The sequence below is a fragment of the Acartia tonsa genome, chromosome 4 (assembly GCF_053477335.1).
Source record: "Acartia tonsa isolate MP-2025a chromosome 4, ASM5347733v1, whole genome shotgun sequence".
Taxonomy (NCBI): Eukaryota; Metazoa; Arthropoda; class Copepoda; order Calanoida; family Acartiidae; genus Acartia; species Acartia tonsa.
The window spans coordinates 10,718,781-10,741,131 of record NC_137263.1 but is presented as its reverse complement, the minus strand read 5'-3'; the positions used below and the strand labels follow the sequence as shown (position 1 = coordinate 10,741,131).

General features: G+C 30.0%; 1 protein-coding gene across 3 annotated transcripts in view; it reads right to left on the bottom strand.

Annotated features, from left to right (window-relative positions):
* Positions 1-11,745, bottom strand: part of Shaw (potassium voltage-gated channel shaker cognate w) — a 112,052-nt gene extending 100,307 nt beyond the window's left edge. Inside the window, exon 1 of one of the 3 annotated variants that reach the window (XM_080156298.1) lies at positions 11,573-11,745. The gene's annotated coding sequence lies outside the window, so the exon portion shown is untranslated. The remainder of the gene's footprint in view (positions 1-11,572) is intronic. The other 2 variants (XM_080156296.1, XM_080156299.1) reach the window with 2 other exon arrangements.
* Between the last annotated feature and the right edge of the window lie 10,606 nt (positions 11,746-22,351).

Below are 22,351 nucleotides of genomic sequence, written 5' to 3'. Positions count from 1 at the left end.
GAGAACAATATCGGTTCAGCGGTTAGCGAGATCCTTAGGGACAGACAAAAAGCGCTTACTACTTTATATAATAGGTTGATTGATATAATTACCATATCTATTTTTAGCAGGAATTGTCCATAAAACACTGAGAATAATATATTTAGTTACATAACCTTTTTGACTTTGGAAATTTATTGAAGCTCTTTATATTTCCCATAAAAAAAGACGCCATACAATACAACTGACTAATGATAGGTCATTACAAAGACTGAATTACCAATTGCAGGCCAGTATACATTTTAATTGACCAATGATAGGCCAGTATGACTTCATTTTTTATGGCACTATAAAAAGCTTAAATTTTTCTATGATTCATAAAAAAAATTAATATCTACACGTTCATTTAGTAATTAAATAACTTATTCTATTTTCGTGGTAAATATTGTCTAGTTCTTCAATCAATATAATTGAAATTTTATGAAAAATTAAAAACTAGAAAATAATGGAAAAAATAGGAAATTATTAGTTAAAAAAATATTTTGAATTGTTTTGTTTATTTGTGTGTGAAAGGATCAATTATCCATTTTCCATTACCAGCCCACACTCATACACACACCCACACACACACACACACTTCTACACACACACCTACACACGCACTCACGCTCAAAGATAAGAAAACAGTTCACAAGTAAACACATTATAGATTGTTTTTTTTTTATTTCTGGAGTCAGAAAAAACACAAGCTTTTAACATACTACCAAAACTTAACATTGGGCAAAATCAATCAAATTATTTTAGGTTGGGAGGTTGGAAACCCTAACACCTAGATTAGCCTAAGAAATATATAGGATTTGGTCCATTATTGGTACTTAAAAGTGACTAATCTTCTATAATACAAAGTAGAACGATGTCTGTCCGTCTGTCTGTCCGTCTGAAGCTTAAGATCTCAGTAACCACTGAACCGATTGGGCTCTACTCTTCAGGAAATATACCTACTGGTCCTATAATGGTTTTAAGCTATATTCTTGGGGGGTGGGACACCCCCCCCCCAAAAAAAAAAGCTAGAGGCTAGGGGCGAAGCCGCTAGTATCATATAAAGTAGTAAGGTTTTTAATGTCCATTGTTTTTTGTATTAAGTCATGGGATAGTTTCAGGCTATTTTTCAACCTTTCCCTAATCCAAATTCCCTAGATGCTAGTTTCATATAATTTAATTGTTGAAGTTTTCAAATTTTCATTAAAATTATATTGTCTTCAAAAGTTATTGTTATCAAACGTTTTAATAAAGTCAAACTTACACAAATCAACAACTAAGATTCTGTTTTTATGGCCTTAAAATAAATGTAGCTATCCACTTACATTAATTAGTTAAGTATAATTCATCTGAAATATTTTTAGATAAAACAATAATATGAAAATTTGAATGTAATATCAAACTAATGAAGTAGTTATATTTGAAATGTCCTATTATATATAAGTAGAAAATCTCGAAAAATATTGAGTCGAATTGGTTGTACTTTTCAAGAAAGCTTTATGAATTTCTTTGGGTGGTATTAGGCTATTTATCTGACCTACCCCGTCCTCCTGTAGATATTAGCGGCGCAGCCGCTAGTTTGTTATATATGATGAAAGACAAAATTCTGTAAACATGAAATATGAGATTGATATCTAATATTAAAAGTTATATAAATATATTTTCTTAGCTAAGCACAAACTGATGATTGGTATTCAGTAGGTGGAAACTAAATCCGAACCAGTCATAAATATATTTCCAAAGGTTCATTTCAACAAGATAAATTAAGATCTTATACAGTTTTATATACTAGAGGATGTGCTCTTAGCATCTATGGGCTCTATATATTTGAAGGGAAATAAATGAGCTGAAAAATAGCGTAAAACCATACCAAGATATATTTATAAATAGAAAATAGCATAAAACCATCTCAAGGCAAATAAGAAGCTTTACTGTAAAGGAGAGATTGGTTTAGCGGATAGTGAGATCTTTCGCTACATTTACTTATCACGTACTTCATGCCAGGGCCAATAAATAAAATCTCAATTTATAATTCAAAAGTTAAAATTTTGTGATTATTTTCAATCATCTACTTAAGTTTGAGGCAATGTTTATAGTTTTATACTTGATATTTACATTCGTATAATGTATGAGGGGGAGGGGGAGTTGTCATAAAAGAAAAGTATTTTTATTGTTATTGTAAAAGTGAATGTAAATATAGCTGTAATTACGTATACTTCTTTCCTGTTTGCTTCAATACAATGTATGCTGGAACATCATTTCCACATAAAAAAGAAGCAGCCCATCATGCCTAAAAAAAAAATGACTTCATACAATACAATTGACAAATGATAGGCCAGTATTCATTTTACCATTGGTCAATTAAAATGTGACATCATTTTTGTATAGGCATTATAAGCTGCTTAAAAGAAACTTATTTTGGATCCTGTATCATAACTGCTAAATTCGAAATTATATCATCCTAAAATTTTTAGTATGTTTAGCACCCCCCCTTCATCTCTATATTAAAACCTGCTCAGGGACTGTATAAGATCAGAGTTATGATTGGTTGGTATAATTAGACTCACATCCTATTTCTTTTAATATTAGGATTAATAAGTTATATTCAGTGTCAATTTTGTAATGTATTAAAAAATATGTATACAATTATACAAATTTATTGTTCTTTTTTAATCAAAATTCAATTCTGCAATTTTTAAAATATAAAAATGAATTTGTGCTATTTTGGAAATCAAATTATTAGATATTTTAACTTTTTGAGAATTACTAATTAGCTGGTGGTAATGAAAACATTGCGTGAGTGATGAGACACCTCAATGTATATTGTAGAGCGTATATAAAGATATCGGAAAACTTTTCTGTTAAGGGGAATTAATCATCAAAGGTAAATGGCAGGGATATAAGGGACATCAATATAGGCATTCAATTGTATTGTTAGGCACTAAAATAATTATAATAACATTTATTGTTAATTGTGGAAATATAGTCTGAAATTTTTCTGCCCATAGATTCACCTTATCTTTGTAACCTGTTTCAGACATTTTATAATAATAATATTATGAAATTATAAAATTTCAGTTCAAACTATTTCTCCCATATGGGCAGACCCTTATTCATTTTAACAAAGTGTAACTTTTCCCCATCTATAGTGTAAGATATTGTTAAAGTTAAATGTGTAAATAAATGTTAGGTTTGTGTGTGTGTATGTGTGTGTGTGTGTGTTTGTGTATGGTGTATATGTGTTATTCTTACACTTGAGCGTAAACTAAACTTGGTCTAATCTTTTCTTATACAAACAAGTTGAAATCTCATCATACTCCCCTCCTATACTTTTTCAATACTTTTTTAGGCATTGTCCCCCAAGTCGACAATAGAACAATTTTGACTCTCACTCCAACTGTCTCCTCCCTTATTTGTAAAATAATTTTTTTATGCAGTTGCTTGTAGAACAAAAAAAATAGGTTGGTAATTAATTGATTATAGATTGTTTTTTCTTTAAACTACGTTGACTTATCTTTTTTTAGAACAGCTGAATTTATTTTAAATGATCTCCATTTCCTTTCAATACCACGAATCTATATTTGTAAATAAGGCATGGTATGGGGGGGGGGGTTAAATGCACCCCTGACGATTAAAGGGAATGTACCATGTTTTCTCAGTATTATCTATTTTTATGTTAAGTTGGACCATATTATTTTTAACTCAAATTGATATTTAAATTAAACATAATATAGGATAATATTTTCTTAACTTACAGCCACGATGAACGATAAGATTTTATTATGAAATGTTTTTAATTCTTTGATTTGTTATTTTTTCATAAAAAAAAACTTCGCAATAAGAAAAAGTCTGTAAAAAACTAAGGTAGATTAGGGAATTGCAGCAAAATTATAGAAGGAAAGGTGGTTGAATTTACTGGTCAATTCTAAAGATTACAGAAATTCCATACCTTTTTTGTCTGTAAGACACAGAAAACAAACAAAATTGAAAAATATAGGTACATGAATGCCCCATAGATATTGACTTTTTAAAGTTAGAAATTTAAACCCCGTTAAAGATGAATCTCTCCTGGAGGGAGTAACTTTATACTTCATTTTTATAAGTTAAAAAAAAGTATCATTTTTATTTTAATTAATGTAAATGTTCCAAACAGCAATAGACAAATTAAATTATAAAATGGCCACTCTAAAAGTAAGCATAAAATAACAAGGATGACAACATCCATAAAAGCGAAGCACTGAAACGGTAGGACAAACGGACATCAACACTTATTTAGTGTCAGAACTAAATAATCAGAATATAAATGTATAAGAGTCGAAGCAAAATTGTAAGTAAATTTGTTGAAAAACTGCTTGATACAGGATAATATTTATGGACATACTTTCATTTTTATGACTTAATTATAAAGTTGCTTCGCTTATAACATTATACTTTGTCGTCCCAGGAATCAACATACCAAAAATCAGATCAATCGGATGATTAGATCACATAAAAATTTGTTTACTAACTACTAAAGGAATAACCATGCAGAGTTTGAAATCGATAGGACAATTCTAACATGCCTAAATTAACGAATAAAAGCTATCTATCTCGGACGGACGTACGGACGGACGGACGGACCGACCCTAATTTTAGAAAAGCTTCGCTTTTAAAAAGCAACTTGCATATATAATCATACACTCTTCTATAAAGCTTACATCATTTTGATATACATATATTACTAAAGGCGAGAGTTTTTATATATCCGTAACAGTTTGTTACAGCATATTTTTAAAAGTATGTTAGAATCATCCCATGGATTTCAAACTTAGCTTCTAGTTCTGAAAGTTTAACAATCGCACGTACATTTTAAATTTGACACTAAATTTTGTTTTTTGAAATGGCGATTTCCAACAAGATTGGACAGAACATTATAAATGAAGCATCTAAATGAGTATTCTAATTCTTTCTTAAAATGCAAGTCAAAATTAAGCAAGCTTTATTTTAGGCAATTCTTTTATATTTAGATAAGCATAAAAATTTTGTACTAACTTATTCTGTTTTCCTATCTTTGTTGCTCTTTATTTATTATTTTTTTGATTTTTTTTATGTTGCCATTCTTGTTGTTAGGTATAACTGGGTATAATCAATAATCAATACGTAGTTTCAATTATAGAATATCTAGTTATCACCTTCTATGGAACTCATAGTATTCTTTTTCTAAATATTATTAGTGATGCCTTAGTGCAATGTTTAAGTTCTTTACACTGATATTTGTCTATTTTCAATCAATCATTTTAAAAGCGAATCTTTATTGTAATAAGGATCGATTCTTACATTCTTGACGGATAGCTCTTATTTTTTGTATGTTACTTGTGTCCTATCTATTTCAAACTTAGCAAGATGATTCTTATATCAGTTAGTTAGGATTTAGAAAATAGTTTTATAATATAATATTCTATTCATCTGACTTTTGGAATAATGATTCATAGGACAACAAGTTACATTGTAATAGGCAAAGCATCTCTATAATAAAGTCCCAAAAATGTAAGCATATCTTTAAAGCTTAAACAGTATCATGCATTTAACAATTTTCATAAAAATTTGTTTAGACTTACAATATGATTTTAAAAACAAATATGAACACTTGTAGATTGTCAAAACTTAATTAGTAGAATATTAATTTAAAGGTATACATAAAATTGTATATACACTTGCTGCTATAATGACATAAAATGACATACTGTCGACAAAAAAAGATTTAAACTTTATTGTCGACATAGATATGATTAAAAATGTGTCTAACATTGCATCCGTACTAAACCTGAAGGGACGCTGCGCAAAGTTAGAAAGAAAGGGATTAATCTGCAATATATGTATTCCACAAAATCATTTAGTTTCTAGTGGAGTTTTAATGCAACCAACCCAAATTTAAAAGCTTTAATGATTTACTTTAGGTCAGATAGTTTATATATAATTCAAGGGCGTGAAGCAGTCCAAATTCCCCACCTACTTCAGAAAATTATTTAGGGGGGGGGGGAGGTACTACAAACTTAGGACACAGTGATCTTGAGAGGATTGATGGGGTCATAGAGACAAAACATATTTTACCACAATGCCAGGAAATTTAATCCCTTCGTCACGTCCCAAAGTATTTTTTTAGGGTAGGGGTCAACACTGTACATATGTCAACCTATCCTTGGAAGTGGTCAGGGGTGAGTATACCTCACCTACACAACCCAACCCATCCCCATACCAATAGACGTGCTTTTGGAAATAAATCATTTGGGGTTCCGTGGGGAGGGAGGGGGGACTGTTTATCCACTGACAAAATAAGAATTTGTGCAGTGTATTCTTGTATAAGTGTTCGTTACACAAATAAATCTCTTTTCGAATACTGCTTGTTTAATATGTATAAAACCTGCATTTAGACAAACAAGGAATTTTTAATGGGATTTCTAATTTACCGTTTAAATGTATACAAAATATATCCTTTCTTTATGAATGTAATTTTGTGAATATATAAAATAATTTTTGGTTTCTGTATTAAATATCACAATAGCATTAATTTGTACACATTAACGCTTGGGACATACCATCCTTCTTCTAGTACAGTACTAGTCAGAATTTTCCTCAAAGGTTTTTTTACTAAATTTCATAATCTATTTACAATATTGAAAAAATTGTATAATGGTACAGCCGAGAGAAAATATTTTCTCGTATTCATTTGAATCCGGTGGATAGGAACCGGTTCTCATGAATACGAAAAAACTATGTCTAGCATCGTATTATATCCAGTTTTCTACGAATATAGAAATGTACAATCATAAGATTAAAACTAGTACATTCTATATCCGCGGAAAGCCGTTTATAATACGATACGAGAAATAACTATTCTAATTGTTTGAAATATTGGTGAAAGATTTTGTGAAAATTGAAAGTAAACAATTGAATGATCTTCACTCATACGTAATATTTAATACATTTTAAAAATTCAAAAAAAAATATCTTTATCTTAAAAAATTTAGTTCATTCCGATAAATTGATGTATATTCCCAATGATGACACACAAAATTACCCCTTCTGTATATTACAATTAGTAGTTGAAACGTCTGGACACTCAACTTAATGAACAAACCAATCAAAATCCAATAAAAGTCCCAAAAGTTGTACAACTAAAGAATTAGTAAACGTTATTATAAAACTTAATGGACTAGTGCAAAAAACAGTCCAATGTCTTCTCCCTCCCTGCAAGTCTTTACTGTGATTAAGGTCATAATATTTACAAATATTTATGTCAAAGCACTTGGTTTTATGCTACTTTACAACTTTATCTCAAACCCGACTAAGAGAGGAGTAGGTTGCGCTAAAAATCCGTAAAGGTTGTGAGTTTTAAGTTTAAAACAGTAGTAGAACGTGCAAATTTATGTTAACTTTAAAAAAAGTTGTCATAGTTCTTTTCAATAAGAAATACACATATTTATTGAATATTATCGTTCTACTACTAAGGGTTCCAGGACAAACGCAGGAGTCCCAAACGTCGGAGCGGACAAACGCAGGAGTGTTAAAATATTAATTTGATAAAGTATTTCTTTACAGAGTAGGTAAGGTTAAGATATAAATGAACAAATAAGCCCCCCGCTGGGGTTAGGCATTTAAAAAACCTATAAGATGGACTAAAATAGGTTAGGTTAGGTGTCCACTCCGACTTTTGGGACTCCTGCGTTTGTCGTAGGACATTTTTAAGCCTTAAAACTCACACCTTTACGGATTTTTAGCCTAACCTACTCCTCCCTTTATCAATAATTACATATCAGTAAAACTCAAATTAATTAAAAATGATTTTTATTATTATGACGTTTTTTCTATCAATGTAATCCCTAGCCAGTAATTAAATCGTTCATTTGTTTCTACCTAATAAGCTTCGCATATAGGATCTTATCAACCCTGTTTTTATATGAAAATGTAAATATAACAAGATTATGTATGCTTAAAGAATATCTTTTCTATTTGTGTTAAGATCTCTCTATATGTGAATGTAGATAACAATCATATCTTATAGTCAAGCTTATGTAAATACATAAATGTTTTTCCTTTCTTTTTTCTATGAAAATAGCTATTATATACTTTAAACTATTTATTTATTTTTTGTAAATCTATTGTACTTTGATGTTTTCAAAGCAAAGAATATTGTGTATTATTAGCCCTAGATTAAACAAGGATGACAATATCTATAAAAACGAAGAACAGCTAATCAACAAAAAACATTTAAAGAGTCTTATTATTAAACAAACAAAATATTGATCAGAAATTTGATGGTAATCCACCATAAATTGAAAAATCTTAATTATGAATAGATATTATTCCAAAACGTCCTAAGAATCACCACTTTAAAAAGCAACTAAAGGGAGTCACCCGCATAGGCGTCCAAGGGGGGGGGGGTAATTGGGCGATTAGCCCCCCCCCCCCCCCCCAAACGAATTTTTTCATTTTACCCCCCTCCCCCCATTTTAAATTTACCCCTACCCTGGGGGTGCCGTAGGCACCCCTAACCATTTAGGAGGGGGTATTTACCCCCCCAAACAATTTTGGGGGAGTAAATACCCCCCCAAAATAGAAAATCTCTAACAAAAAAAAATTTTAATTTTTAATACTAAATTTTTGATAAAATTTAACTTACCCCCCCCAAAAATTTTACCCCGGGGGTAAATTTTGGGGGGGGTAAACAAATTTTACCCCTGCCAAAAGATTTCAGGGGGGGTAATTACCCCCCCAAGCAAATTTTACCCCCGGGGTAAAAATTTGGGGGGGGGGTAAAAAAAATATGCGGCGCGCTTCGCGCGCCATTTTACCCCCCACCCCAAAACCGAATTACCCCCCTTAAAAAAATTCTACCCCCCCCCCCCAAAATAAAAAGCTTGGACGCCCCTGGTCACCCGTAGGTCATTCTCTAACTTATTTCGAAGTAAATTGTAATTAATTTTGTGGAACATTAAGAAAAACTTGGGATATTTTTAACTCATTTCAAAAATTTTAATTCCGTCTTTTCTAAGCATAATATATTTGCAATGTTATTAAAATATTTATGCATGAACTACAACTAAAACTACCAGGCTTCAGATATTTGCAATTACTTTCACATTACTATTCCACTGGTGTATTGTATATTATGGAACCTATGGATTTAGATTTGCTACATTACAGACACTGGACCCTGTATATAATCCAGTTATAAACTAGGTATCTGTATAATTACATCTTGTTAATTGCAACCCCCTCCCCCCTTTAAAATGTAAAGCCTTTTCTAGATTAAGGGCAAATCTGCCAGTAAGATGAATAAGTAAGTTTTAAAAAAAAAAGATAGGGTAAATCACTCTTGAAACACCAAAATTTTTCATATCACGTGGTCTTGTGTCTGTGATTCAACATGGCCATATCCGTGGGTCCTATGGTTTGTTATATGTTTGTGGTAAGATAGAGTGGCTTTTACATTGGATACAAAAAGAAATTGCCATAATTCTTTGTTTGTTCTGGGTACCTCTCCTTAACTTCTAGGATTAAAGGATTTGTAAACAAAATAAATAGGAAGGAAAATATTTTTGTTAGTTCAAAAGAATTTCATGACTTGGTGTGTTTTTTTACTCGAAAATCTTTTTTTTACACTAAATTAAAAAACATAAAACCAACTCAGTTTTTGAATAAAATTATTCTCACTTATTTTTTAAGAATCTTTTATTGCAACAAACTCAAGATTCTTTTTTTAAATTTTGAACTATTTTTCCACAGATTTTGTAAACATAAAATAAAGGCAAGCTAACTTAACCTAAACAATTGAAGTCTATTTATTTGAATATTGCTTAATCACTTTAAGTAATTATTATATGTGACCTTGACCATAGAGTAATCGTTTTAAGAAAGCTCTGTTTTCTACTTAATTCAGTATTTTTTGTACATTTTTTCAAGTATTTTATCTACTCTTTTATGCTATTGTTTGCTTTTCGGGGATTATTCTAGAAAATGTTTTGGTATGGTTTAGTTAGAGAGTATACGCTATAATATGTTTATATCAGACCTATAATCCTAATCCTTACACCTTCCTTATGCTTAGGATATTAAAGATAATTACAATAGATTTTATTTTTTACTTACTTTTTTATACTTTCTAACAAGGAAGATGTCTTAAAATTTTTGAAGATCTTTAAAATAAATTTTTATAGATTTTTAAAATAAATTCTTGAAGATTTGTATGTTATATTAGCAGATTTTGTAAAACTTATTGGGGTGTGGCTACTCTATAGCCTAATCTATCCTTTCAGAAAGCCAGTTTATTTGTAATACATAATTAAATAATGATTACAAATGGATCAAGACAAATTTGCCTAAGACCAAATACTATAACTAATACAGTATGAATTTTTTAAAAAGGGCTTACACAATTTTTTTTAAATGATGCTTGTTTGAAATATTTTATTATTTCAAATTCTACTCTCACCATTTTTATCAACAGCAAACTTTTTATTATTGTAAAATAATAATTATTAGGTTTTTTTGCCCCGTTTATAGGTATTCAAATTAGCAGAAAACTCACACTACTTTTCTTGATTAAATTTAAGATAGGTGTGTGATTGTTCCAAAATATTCAAACCTTCATAAAAGATCAACTTTTCAAAGTTTTGTTCTGCAAAATCAACACAAAATTTTCATTATGTTTCCAAAGAATAAAGGAGAAAGATTGTTTTCTCTCTCTCTCCCTCTCTATTTATCTCTTTTTCTCTCTCTCTCACTCCCTTTCTCTCTCTCTCTCTCTCTCTCCGGCCCTGGCAAACAAATGTTCTTTTGATCAAAACTTTGTATGCACATTCGTGAAAATTCATTTCCTACCGATTTTCCCCCCAAACATTGCAAGATTCTATGTTTAGAATTTGCTTTTTTTGCAACTTAACAATTGGAATATTTATGCAATTATTTGATTTTTGCTAAAAAAAAATAACATTTATGCTATTTAAAAACAATTTCATAGTCGTGGGCAAATTATATCAGTATTATATACCTATATGATAGTTTAAAACAAAAGAAGATGATATTAAAATGCTTTAAAAGTAGTCTATTCCCATAACTTTTGTTTGTTTGTTCAGATTGGTGGAATATTACCACCTCCTGCCTAATTTCATATACGCGCATTATACATGCCCTGTTTGTTAAAAGCTTTCTTTAAGGTTGTCATTTTCAGCGTAAAAAAATTTGCCTGAAATCACATAAAAATATCTTCTAAAATATCTTTGGGTACTAGAGAGAAGGGAGTTAAAAAAAGAAGCAACAAATTTCTTTGTTGTGTGAGGAGGTTTTTTTTACTAGATGCGATTTCTTTATGGTTTGTTTACTGTTGAGGTATTCTCCCCTCAAATAGTTTTTTACGAAAATCTTCCCTGAACCTATAAAAAGCTTCAATATAAATCATGTCGGTTCAACGGTTAGCAAGATCTTTTTTTTCTGTGCTCTATATTGCTATATATCTTTGCCAAAACTGGAGTTTTTTCTTTAGGGCAATAAAGTATAAATATTAACTAATACTTACATATAACTGCAGCCTCAACTATATGATGCACTCAAGTTTGCCTCAAATCAAAGAGAGTGAAGCGGGGGCAGCAGCAGTCAAATTTTGTTTACATTTTTTTCTTTCTGAAAACTAAGTGCATAGGATTAAATAACATTCACTATTGAAATGGCCCAATTTTCTGGCAAAAGAAAATATACAGAAATATTTTTTGACCTTTAGCCTGAAATATTTTCAGTGCTTAGTTAGTTAGTGTAGTTATTTTTTTCATACTGAGGGTAATTGAATTGATAATACGATCAAAAAGTGTTTTTTACTGGTATTAATTTTATGCTTTTTATTTTATCATTTGTGGATAATTGTCTATAATATAGTACGATAGTATGGCTTAGAACCGGTTCTAATCCAGATTAATCTGCTTCGAAGGCGTACTGGAAAAGCTATTAATTGGTATACAGGTATTAGTGAATAATTCTAACGCAGTTTGACTTCTTACATAAAATGACTATCCATAAACGAGAGGTGAGGAGTTTTGATAATATAACTTAAAGTTAAGTTAAAGGATAACTATTGCATAAAACAAAGCTTAAAAGTAAAATTTTTCTTATAGAAAAAATTAAAGAGTTGTCTTTTTCTTACTACATGATTAATTCAAAGTTTGAAATCGACAGAATTATCGATGAGATCAATATGTATTTGATAGACTACGGACGATAGAACAGACGTACCAACAAGATATGTTAGAAACCTTTTTTTAAAACTGATCAAGGAAGCCTAAATCTTTGAATCTTTTTCGTGAATATTACCTTTTGCATAAATAATTGATACAGTTAAAATTATATGCATGTTCTATTAAAACAAAATAATTTCTTTTTTTCTATAGGAATTACAAAATATGAATTGCATTACAATCAAAATTTAAAAATTTTCCAATTTCATAGTAAAGTTTTAAGTTTTTTAAATAGTCTAAAAACTAGAAATTTGTCACTTTTTTTATATTTATATAAAAGTTTTGTCTGTCAACTTGACTTAATGAGGATTTGCTAGATCAAAACCTGTTATCAGCCATAATGAAAAATCATGTATAGCATCGTAGTACAGACAATTTCCCATGAAGATTAAAATAAGAATTATAAAATTAATAAAAGTTTGTTAACCCAATCCCGTTTCCTCTGTGCTAAAAAAACTGGATTTGAACTTAAAATTTTTCATTTTATACTGTCTATAATACGATACGGTGAATAACTATTATAATATTTAACTTCTACCTTTCCTAAATCATATAAAAAATATATTTACATTCTAAAATTTCTAGATTTTTACTTAAAAACAACTAAGAAAATTTTTCTTTTCTTACATTTTCCTTAGTCACTAGTTTGGATATATAAATATAAATTGAATACCAGGAATGCATATTGTTATTGTTTCTCTACATATTACCTAACTTTAACTATATATATACTATTAGGACCAGAGTGTTTCAAAAGTCATACATATTTTAATTGTGTTGTTTACTGTTTCTTATAGTGTTAAAAAATTTAATTACTTGAAGTTTTACCGATCTCCACTAAACTTTTTACTCAACTTTTTGTAGGGATAAAAAAGATTTTTGAAGATTTAATTTATTGAGGATTTTTTTTATGTTAACTTAAGATGGAAAAGTATCAAAAAGAAATATGTTTGAAAATTGTTTGAGAAAATGTAGTATCCTCTTATTATTGCCATATTTTTTTTTTTTTCAGTTACCTTATATCTTGCTATTTAAGAGAATTGTGAAATCCTCTAGAGTCTAGTTTGGAATGTTGGATGGATAGAAGGATTATGAAACAATACGCAAATACTCCAAGAATATTGGCCAACCAAATTATTCATAACTATTCAGTTTAATCATAATATTATTAAACTCTAAAGGATTGTCTTAGCATGACATAAAAAAAGTTTTTTATAAATCTAAATTAAAGGCTTTTATTCTAAGACACAGCTAAAATCTAATTATGGTGATCAACTTAAAAATATCATTATTTATTACTGATTTAAATCAATTAAAATCCTTTAACCATTATTTTCATAATATTTCACTTTATAGAGGAACTAAATAACCATTATTGTTATCTTTGAATCCCTCTCTAGAACATGAGAATAATTGTTATTTGGGGAGCAAGAACAAATAATTAATTGTGTATAAAGACACAGACGGATAAAACCTGATGGAATTTTGTAAGAACAAGAAAATGGGTTTCAAGAATTTGTTCCACTTGGTGTCAGAAGATTTATGTGTATTGGTTTCACAACATTTTCTTTTTAGTTGCACAGATACTCTGCATCTAAGGTTTGACCAACTGACTGTCTAAAAGTCATTAAAAATTCACTAGTCATTGGATAGTTTCTCTTATTTCACTGACAAAACTGACCAAACACACATAGCACAAGTTAGATCTAGACAAGCATGCTTGCAGCAGTGATACTAAGCAGTTTCCCTCTTATTGCATTCTATTTTTATAATAGGTTAGTTTAGGTTAAGTATGGGCAAAGTCTCCGAAGGAATATAGCCATAAAGAGGTAAAAAATATTTGGCTTGAAATTAAAAATAAAGGTAGGAAGGGGAGACCTTCAATATACAAATTATCGGTAGGAATAGATGAACCCAACTCTCAATAAGGTGCTAATGTGCTTATTTTACTAATTGAAATTATAGTTTACAGAATATTGATTTCATTACTTTATTTTATATTTTATAGTATCATTTGCTATCTGTAGAGTGTACCTGTCATGGACTATGCTTTTCTTGTTGAGTCTATGTTCTGCAACTTGATTGTTACAAATAGGAAAAGTTCCTTCTAAGCAGCAATATTTTATAAGCAAACACATTACAAAATATCTTTGGATCTCAAAACAAAAATACATCATAATTGACTTGTTTGTTATTTTTAAAGAGATTTAAATAAAACTAAAAACTTTTTGTAGGACCTTTTGTAGGAGCGTACCTTAAAGAATTTCACGGAAAAATGACACAAGAAAATATTCTGGTAAGATTTTAATATTTGTAAAATGTATATATTGAAGTCTTTTATAAAGAAAATTTTAACTTAAGTATAAATGTATTCATCATAATTAAAATAGGTTTGATAACTATGAAATATTTTTTTATAGTGTGATTTAATTCATTAGTTAATCAGTTTATCAGAAAGTACATTAAATATTATCTATTTTAAACTATTGACTTCATCCTTATCCCCAGGGCTCAGAGCTGGATCTTTAAATCATTTTAGTGATGAGCCAGATCGGGGTGAGCCGAATTTCAGCCAATCACAGCGCGGTATTTCAAAAAATGCTGTGCTCTCACTGGTGGAAAGTTGGCTCACCCCGATCTGACTCACCACTAAAATGATTTAAAGATCCAGCTCAGGTATCAAATTAGAAAGAAACAAATTTGCCATTTTCTAAAACTCAGGATTTATTTTACATTTTGAAGAGGGGAGGGCTAATATATCGAGGAAGAGGTGTCATATCCTGAAGATAAAGAGCTTAAACTTTAGGGATTATTAAATCCCTAAAAAGCACAATTGATCTTAGACATTTTGCTTATTTTGCTTGATATAGACAGACGAACAGACATTATTACTATATTGGTATATTATGCTTAAGTAACCAATATAAAAATATTTAACAAAACCATAGTAAAAATTACATAAGAAGTGAATGCAATTTTCGTGTTGACCAAAACATAATACTTCAGGGACAAATATAAACTAAATCATGCTTGGTACAGGGGTAATCAAAATGGTTCGCGGTTCTATATTGCAAAAAAACCTAATGTAATTTTTAAATCTAAATCAGTTTTATATGAAACCATTTTTTAAGTGCTTAATTCTATCCTATTATATAAAGTAATAAGCTTTTTTTTCTCTGTAACGAAGGATCTCACTAACCGCTGAACCGATTTAGTTCTCCTTTTTAAGGAATCTTCAAATATGTCCCAGGATGGTTTTACTTTTAGGCTATTTTATTTCCGGATTTATGTCTTGGGATGGTTTTAGACCATTTTTTGCCATTTCCTAGCTCTTGAAATACAGATCCCCTAGATGCTAGGTTCGTAGCCGCTAGTATGACAAAAAAAAACAAGTTGTCTGTATCTTAAGATTTCGGTTACTACTCAAACAATTGAGTTCTCTATATTTTAGGGAAGATTCACATAGGTCCCTGGATGTGTAATTGTTGGAAAGGTCTTTTTATTAGCTGTAACTTTTGTGGAAAGAATGGGTGTAAAATTAATTTAATCTCTAGAGTCCTCTCCCTCCCTGTTGTTCTCCTGAATAATATGGATCAACATTGGAAATTTGAATTGAAATCTGTTTGAAAATAGATTGAGTTGTCAGAGAAATGGATTGTGAACGTCACTAGTCTACTATACACTCCAGTCTATACAGACTATTTAAATTTTATACATATTTATAATCCTTTTAGAAAACAGAGGTAGGATGTTTGTCTGTCTGTTCAAAAATATTTAGTTCTAAAAATGTTGCAAAACCAGTCACTTAGGGGTAGAGGTGGTAAAAAATTGAAAAGTAAAATTTTAAGGGGGTGGTAATCTTTATATCGTAGAAAACATCCAAGCTTTTTCTATTTGGGGGGGGGGGGGTAATCACCCCTTTACCCTCCCCCCCCCCCCTTTGACGTCCCTAACTTCAGGTAATTTTTTCAGGCACCATTGTTCCCTAGACGATAAAAATGATAATTTTCTAACTGAACACAACCATAAACAAAGCATGTTCTAAACCTTACCTATATACATGTATTTATACCCATTAGAGGGTTCAATCATCAAAGATTTTTTTAAGAAAACTACAAATGACATTTACTACACACATGATGTCACCTGAAAGTACGAACTTTCTTAATATGAACATATACTTCCATGTAAAGTAATCTGTTCTGTATATGTATTTAAGATTTTTGTAGTGATTGATTAAGCAAGAATCTTAAAATAAAATTGACATTTGAAATTTAAATATTTTTATAACTTTAGGCATTGCAATACAAATTTTAGTTTAAGTGCCTAGTCAAGCACAGAACCCAACCCCCAAAAAGTGTTTTTTTTTAGTTTTACCTTAGGTTAGGTTATATTGGGGTATAGTATAGCCCCGCAGTTGTCAGACATAATGAAAAAAAATATTTCCTCCAAACTTATTTTCAATGTTATTCAAAAATAGGGAGGGGGGGTTCAGTGTTCAACCAGCCACTTATTGGAAAGCACCAAAACCCTCTATAGTTTTATTACATTACGAGTCTACACCCTCAGTGACTGTAAATGCTTAATTTAACGGTATTTGGCAACCTTCTAACATGTATAATTATATATCTTGTATACATATTCTTTTATTTTACCTCTCCGAGTCTTAATTAGATTTGTTTAGCCCAATCATTTATTTATTTTCTTGTCTCAGTATACACACACATATGTATTGTTGGGTAGCAGAGCAACTATACAACCATGGTGAGTTACTAATAGTTAGTATGTTCGTCCTACAGTAAATAAATTGTCTAAATTTTAATGAAACATCTTGCATAGCAATACTTATTCTTTAAATCAATGTACAATCATTTGCCCACTAAAATTTGCTTTTTCCTACTTATTATTTTTTATATCTATAATAAATAATACTCTTATCTACATTATTTTATAATGCTCCGCTCCTTTCTTATAAATTATCCTTGTTTGTTTGTATTTGTATACCAGTGGGATACTTATTTGACAATGGGTCCTAATCATATCTTAAATAAGGCATTGTTATTAATTTCTTCTCTTCTTCATAATGTAAATATTATATGCATACAAAAATTCAAATAAGAATGCAACCCTGCTCTATTAAGTCAACATAAGCATGTCGTCATAATGTTAATGAGAGAATTATATATGTATGTGGTAGATTGTAATTTACAATAGTGATACATAAATTTAGGGGTCATGACGACATATCTATTATGTCATTTCAATCTCTATAAATGTAATTAATATAATTCATGCTAGATACCTTATCCTGAGTCTATAGTTATTTCTCTTGGAAAAGTAGAAAGAGAGAAGAATCCGAGATTCCTTGAATTATTAAAGGCCTGCATTTTTGAGTGTGTGTGTGCGTGTGGGTGTGTGTCTTTGTGTGTGAGTGTGTGTGTGTTTTTTAACATTTATATTTTATATTAGGCACAACTAAAACAAAACAAAAACAGTATTAGTTCTTGCTGCGCTGTGTAAAAACTGTATCGTCCTTGTTTATATGTAAATAAACATTTATATTTATTTCACTATAATATATAGTTAATAATTATAGAAAACCTTTACGGAACCTTGAAGCTAAATAGTTTTCTTCATTGTTCAATTAATTTATATTTTCTTTTCAATTCGAATATTGAGGAAAGTAAAATAAACATATATTTGGATTCTACACTTTAAATTAAATTTATTCCCTAAATTAATACTTTTTATACATTTTTATCAAATTCACAAATGAGAATATAAAATGTACACAAATGATTTGATTTTCCTAATTTCATTGGTTTTATTTCATTATATTTGCTCTGATTGTTGAATACAAGTTTTGTTTAAAATTTACTTTCCAGCTAAATTGCACTATGTTGTTGATCATATTATTAAAAAATGTTTCATATTCAAACAGTGCAGTGGCGTGCACATTAAATTTGTAAACCTCCCTTAGCCCAAATCTAGGGGGTGTTATTTTATTGTCTAAGGGTGGATACTTCCACCCCCTACATAATCAACTTACTCAAATGTTACAGAAGTGTCTTTACCGCATATTTTTTTCACGTCCACCTCTAGTTTAAGGAGGTTGTGAATTTTTACCTTGACAGTATACACCTTTCTTATGAACGCCTCTGTATTTAAACACAAATATTATCCTTAAACCATTCTAACGGCCTATAACATTATTTTGTGGCAGAAAGATTTTTCTTTAAGTATAATAATTTTGATTTGTACCTTCTAAATTTTAATTAGTAATGTATTTATTTTTTTGTTTACTAAAAAAACAAAGTTTTAATATATATAACCGTATCTTAGAATTATATCAAGAATGAAGAAACCCAAATATGAAACATGGTTTTGCTTTTATGGTTTTCATTTCCAATAAGTATTGAAAATTATAGCATACTGTTTGATTGAGAATGATTATATTTAATTTTTATTAACTTTTGGATATTTTTTAAATCTGCTTTTAAAGATGAGCAATATGTCCATTTGTGGTAAAGCGACAAAAAGCATAAAATAACGAAAATGACATTGTAAACTAAATAGAATTTAAATTAGTAAACTTACAGTAAAGATTTATAAACAAACAATAGGACTTCGTCCAAGCTCATACCAATAACGAAATTAATTCGGAAGAAAATCACGAAACCTATACGTGTTTTTCAGCTGTCGTTGGGGGGCAACACATCGTAAAATTGAAGACCTCTCCATTTGCCCCCCAAATATTATTTTAGATTTATTTTGCTTGTTGGTTATACCTTATTCCTGACTTCGTCCTATTTTTACTCTTTTGTAATAAAACTAAAACAAGTTTATTTATTTAGTTCTTGCAAATATATTAAATATAAATTATAATTAAAAATAAACCAATCAAATCAATTAATGTAAAAGTTTCAAAGGCATTTATTATTCATTAATTTTTCATTTTTTTACTTTCACTTAAATAGTTTAAATCAATTTTTTACTTTTTTGTGGTTGGAGTAAACAATAGAATTTATAACGCAGAGGAAAGGTTATACAAAACAAGAATGACAACATTCATAAAAGCGAAGCTCTGAAATGGAAGGACAAACGACCATTAACACTTGTAGATTGTCAGAACTGAATTAGCAGAATATTAATGCATCAGTATAAACGATATTTTAAGAAAATTTGTTGCAAAACTGCATAAATAGATGATACTGTTTAAGGACATACTTACATTTTTGGGACTTTAAAGAGATGCTTCGCTTATAACGTTGTACCTTGTTGTAATTAGAATCATTTTTAAAAAAATCAGAAGAATCGGATAATTTTAATATACAAAAATTTGTTATCAAAAAAGTTAAAAATCGACATGTTTAAAATGGACGTACGGACATTCTGGTATTGTTTATAGAGTTGCTACGCTTCCTAAATTGTACCTAACTACTATAGGAATCATCATGCAAAGTTTGGAATCGATAGGACAATTCTAACCTGTTTAAATTAACGAAAAGAGCTAACTCTCTGTGACGGACGTACGGACGGACCGACCCTAATTATAGAAAAGCTTCGCTTTTAAAAACATATATTTCACTTCACAAATATTACAATTCTTTGAGCAAACACAAAAGTCCAAAGAAAAAAATTTAATTCTGCTTTGAATTATTCGTTGCTTTCACTCAAACATATTTCTTGATCACCGAACCCCTCACCCTTATTACTAACCCCCTTCTTGAAGTTATAACCCTTCAAAGGCCTTTTCTCACTGGGTACTTATCTAGTAATTTATTAACAAAAAGGCAAAATAAGTACAGTACAATGAAGACAAAAAATTAATAAAATAATGTTAACTAATTAATGTTCGGGAAATATTTTTACTTTTAATCCTTTTGACATCAAAAGGTTAAATATTAATACCATTACAACTAATTGAATGTGTTTCTTTTATGGCTCGGAGGCTGCGCCTGTTAATGCGCGGCTAGCAATGCTTAAATAAAAATAATAATATTCTGCATTTGTTGTGTCAATTAAGCTAATAACTTTGTCGTCAATATTCGTTTGCAGGTTTAATTTTACTACAAATAAAAAAGCTTAATACCGTTAATACCTAATTATAGTTTATACCTACATAGGGCTAGTTTAATCCTTGCAGGAGTATAACAAAACCATATCAAACAAAAGACCCAACATTGACCTAACCTTTATAAAAGGAATTTATAAATTTGAAAAAAATAAAATAAAATATAACATATTTATGCATAAAAAATGCAAAAATAATCTGGATTTATTTATGTTATGGAAATATGACCTAGCTACTCGGTAAATAAAAGAATGCTTTTGCCTCATGTTTATCAGAAACGCAATTAGGTTAACCTTATTTAAAAGTAACAAGATGTATGCCTGTCTGTAGCTTATGATATTTTAACCGCTGGACCGATATATTTCTCTATTCCAGTGAAGCTTTATATTATCATCGCCAATGGATCTTAGGTCATAAGACAATGGACGATAAATTCACATACATCTCAAATGATTACAAAATACCCAGGGAGTAAGGGAGGGGACAATGGGCAATAAATTCAATTTTAGAGTCCTAACTCAATATCTTCAAAACCCGATATATCTGGAAAATTTCAAAAATTTAGATATAGCAATCTTTATTAGATTTGTATAAAAAGAAATTATTAAACACTGAAAGAAAAGTATTTAACATTAGGTTATCCTGTCTTATTTTCCTGTGAATAGTCTGTAATTTAATATAAAAGGTATGACCTTAGTACTGGCAGTTTCTTACAAAATTAAACCATAATTAGGGTTTGTTTTCATATTTGACAAGGAGTTGATTAGAATGGATAGTTACAGAACTATCACAGTAGAATTTTTGGTTTATCCCGCCCATTCTTAGAAGAAAACTGTTTTGTTAAAAAACCAAAATAAACTTGTTTTGAATTTTTTTCAAATAGTCTTCTAGTATTTGTATTGGTTACTTCAGTAAGAGTCGTCTGCTTTGGGAATAATTGTTTTAGCGGCATTCTTTGCGCTAGTGCCCAAAGTCTTTGTAATTTGCCAAAATAATAAAAGTTGCATGTGTTCTGGTACCCAAAAGACTGTCAGAAATATGAATTTTAGATCCATTGTCCCCTCCCTTCCTCCCTGAAAATACCCCTTATGTAGATTACATTTTTGTTTTGGTCGCTATTAGGTTAAATTAACATATTAAAATTAAATCAACAAATCATATTTTTAAAGATTGGATAGACGGTTTGGAATCAACCATATGAAATTAAATAAAAGTACGCAAAGTTTTTGAGCCAATAAAAAAGATAGTTATAAAACTTTGGGTACTAGTGTAATTTACAGTCCAATGTACTTTGCTTCCCTGGTCATCGCTGCTGATACACGTTTATGATGCGACTCACGTGACGTTGGTGTAATGAACGAACAAGAATCTCATTTTAAAACCTTTCTCTTCTGGATCTTTGTTCTAGCTAAACTTTTCTAGTTCCGACACAAGGCAAACAAAACTTGGTATAATCCCTCAAACTCCCATAAGGATCCCACATAACCTTTATGTTTCTTTAACTTTTGTTTCATACACAAATCTCTAGCCCCTACGAAGAACTCAGAGAAAGAGGGAACAATGGGCTGTTATTACACTATTCCCCAAAGTTTTAGTAAAGATGCTGTCTAAAATGGTGCAAAAAATGGGGACAAATTTCAAATTGTTTTGGCGTGTGACGTCATACCCCCATCTCTTTTCTAGGGGGTTTCTTTCCTCCTTCCCTTTTCTTTCCCCTCACTTGTGACGTAAATAAACAGCCCCGTCAAATCAATTTGAAATTTGTCCCCATTTTTTGCACCATTTTAGACAGCATCCTATAGAAGGGGTAATTATGTTTATCATCATGGGGGATTTAAATCAATTTTTCGGCCATTGTCTTATCCCTTCTTATAACTGCGAATAACTACAGACGTGCAATTCCGTTTTGTGCTCTACTGAACCTAACCTAAACTAAAAGAATCAAGCCAGACATATTTTTTGAAATTAACTAAAAAAATGGAGATAGGGTAAGGTT